This window comes from Quercus robur, chromosome 1 (genome assembly GCF_932294415.1).
Source record: "Quercus robur chromosome 1, dhQueRobu3.1, whole genome shotgun sequence".
Classification (NCBI taxonomy): domain Eukaryota; kingdom Viridiplantae; phylum Streptophyta; class Magnoliopsida; order Fagales; family Fagaceae; genus Quercus; species Quercus robur.
In genome coordinates, this window is record NC_065534.1 from 18,486,667 (window position 1) to 18,489,907 (window position 3,241).

Here is a 3,241-nt window from a genome sequence, read left to right on the forward strand (position 1 = left end):
TCCAAAAATGGAAATTAATGTGTGCCCTTAGGGCACACATTAGTAAAATCCATATATATATATATATGAAATGAGTTCAAGTTACACCTGGTGTAACTTCACAAAAGTTATATATTTTTTGGACCATTGATTTGTATTAGATTTAAGGGTAAAAAAAACACTCATAGTCATGTATTTATTATTCCCTAGAAATTAGCAACTAAGTCATTAATTCTTCTTATTAAAAATAGAAAATAAAAAACAACATTAACTCTCTGCTCTCCATCATCTTCATCTTCTCTCCGGCTCTCCCTCTCTCACATGGTCTTGTGTTCTATCTTGTGGGTGTCAATTGTGGGCTTGAAGACAAGAAAGACAATAACAATTGAAGTTTTGTTCAGCTGTTAAGTTTGCAATTTAAAAAATGATTTTGGATTGTTTAGTTGTGTTCCTGTTTTGCTTAAATAATTCTCATTCCAAATTAAAATTATTCCAAAGTTCATGAATGGTGTCATTAAGTACTTGGTAAAGGACAAAAAGTCCTTATCTTATGCTAGAATTTTCGTAAAATGATGAAACTTCAATCCTTATCCGATTCAAGTTAGTCGTGGTTGCACTATTTTAGTTACTTGTGCAGGATTTCTTTTGATACCATGTGAGAGAGGGAGAGAAGATGAAGATGAAGGAGAGCAGAGAGTTAATATATGCTGCTTTTTATTTTTCTATTTTTAATAATAAGAAGAATTAATGACTTAATTACTAATTTTTAGGGACCAATAAATACATGACTGTGAGTGTTTTTTTCACCCTTAGATCTAATAAAAATCAATGGTCCAAAAAAGGTGTAACTCTTGTAAAGTTACACTAGATATAACTTGAACCCACAGTACTATTCACACATTTAAAAATTATTTTGCTACAATGTTTTCAGTTTTCAGTTTTTAGCAATAAGTGGTATCCAAACAGACCCTCAGCTTACAATTATTGATGATATTCTTGTGTGGGAGAAAAACTCTTATATAAATTGCCGGAAATGTTTCAAATTTTTATTTGGACTGGGTTAATATTTATAGGGTTGTTAATTTTACAAAAGCTTTTATTTGAGTTTAGTTGTTAATTAATTAACGGAAGAAAATATTTTTATTTTCAGATAACAAACTAGTTTTAGAGGCTTTGCAATATGGATGATATTATTTTTTAAGCCCGTATACTGTTTGACCGGCCTGCATGGGTCCTCCTGAGGTTGATCTATAGAAGAATTTCAAAATATGGAAAAAATCAAATCCCTGTGGTAGATGTTTCAATAATCCTTAAGTTTTAAAAGTAACATTTAAATTCTCAATCTCCAATGATTGATAATACTGTTTCACATAAGTGATTAGTTGCAAGCTTAAATTCAAATAGTGATAATAAATTTAATAAAATTATATGATTGACAATACTGTTTCACATAATTAGTTGCGTGCAAATTTAAAATTCAATATTATAAAACTCAAAAATGTTTGTTTGAGTTTTCTTCACAAAAATAATGTTTATTTGTGCTCAATGACAAAGCTAATTTTTTTTAAGGGGACTAAGATTAATTATAAAGAGATATGAAAAGAATTAGAGTTTGTAATCAGCTGACAAATCCATAAAAATCACAAGTTTTTTCTTTTGAGAGAAAATAGAAATCAAAAGTTGATTCATCATGATTATGGCCCCCTATGTTCTTAAATTGATTCTTCTCAATCTAATTCAACCCAACACAAGGCGAATTGAAGGTTACCATTGAGCATGCAGGTTAATTAGAAGTCTGTATCGTGATATCTTAGGTGGATTCGACTTTTGTAAACACTTCATTTTTATTTTATTTTTCCCCATTTTAGTGTAGGAAAGTCACGTCCAACCTGCATTATTGAAGATCGTTCGTTCATAAGAGCAGCCCAACATTATTGAAAATAGATCATCTGTGTGATAAAAAGAAATATTACTTTAATACTCCTTTAATTTTTGCTACTAAAAGTAATGACTCTAGATAAAGGAAAAATTAATTAAATAATTGAAAGTAGAGAGACCCTCGTCATTACACAATAATTATCTTATATTATATTGTCACAAATTAATTAATTTGGAGTGGACTGGGATTACCATTTTGTCCTTGGAAGTGTTTATATAAGGCTACTCCGTTCATTTTCTCCATGCAAGCTTTCACTTGAGCCCTCACAAGAATATTACTATCTTTCTAGATTATACTTCTTCAATGGGGTTCGCTATCCTTCCAGTTTTAGCCTTATTTTGTGTAAGCTTTCACTTGAGCTCATAGAAGAATATCAATCCATTTGCTCTCTCTCTCTCTCTCTCTCACATGTGTGTCTGTGTTAATTTATATACAATTGTTAATCCTCTCCGTAAGAGAATTAGCTAATGCGTGACTGTTAAATTTTGTGGCAGCTTGCACTAGTAGGAAGCCATGCTTCTCTACCTTCTAAGGTCTACTGGCAGTCAGTTTTGCGGAACACTCCCATGCCGAAAGCTCTTCAGGATTCTTTGATTAGCTCTACTGGTCAGATTCAAATCCCAATTCCTTACCCTTTTTTCTTTTCGAGTTCCCCAACTGGTTCACTGGTAAAGAAGAAAATTACTGTTACAGAAACTTTAGCTTGGGGCGTTAATAATGCACTTGTTTGATTTTGTTAACTAGAAGTATTGAACAAGATAAGATACATCATGCATTAAAGAGGATGCATGTATATTATCTAGAAGATAATTATTGTTTGACTTATATATGATGCTCTCTATCAAGGCTGTCAAAATCAAGATTCTATTGTGAATCGTAAATCGTATGATCAGATTGTGAATTGTAAGATCCTACATATTTTCAGATTTAAAGCAAAAAAAGCATTGATAATGACTTTGTATGTTGAATAATCATGTAAATTATAAATTCATCAATAAAAAAAATAAAAAATAAAAACTAAGATTTGCATCATATGATGTAATTTGCATGTCATACATCGTTAAATCTGTACTAACAAAACAAATATATTTAAGTTTTGACCCAATGTATCTAAAAGGTTCAATAAATGTTTAATTAGCAACCAAATGCTAAAATATTTATCAAAACATATGGAAAATATCTTCCAAGTTCTAAGTTCCAAGTTTGAAATCCAAAATAAGTTAGGAAATGGAAACTAGCTAACTACAATATGAAATCCAAAAGCAAAATGAATATTAAGGTGAAGTGAACATTTAATTATTCTCATTCTAAGGTCCTCATAAC

At 30.4% G+C, this 3,241-nt stretch overlaps 1 long non-coding RNA gene across 1 annotated transcript; it reads left to right on the top strand.

Moving 5' to 3' along the window:
• Nucleotides 1-2,167: 2,167 nt before the first annotated feature.
• On the top strand, nt 2,168-2,950 carry LOC126724073 (uncharacterized). Its single transcript, XR_007654592.1, has 2 exons — nt 2,168-2,260; nt 2,413-2,950. It is a non-coding gene; the product is annotated as an uncharacterized LOC126724073 (long non-coding RNA).
• Nucleotides 2,951-3,241: the final 291 nt, after the last annotated feature.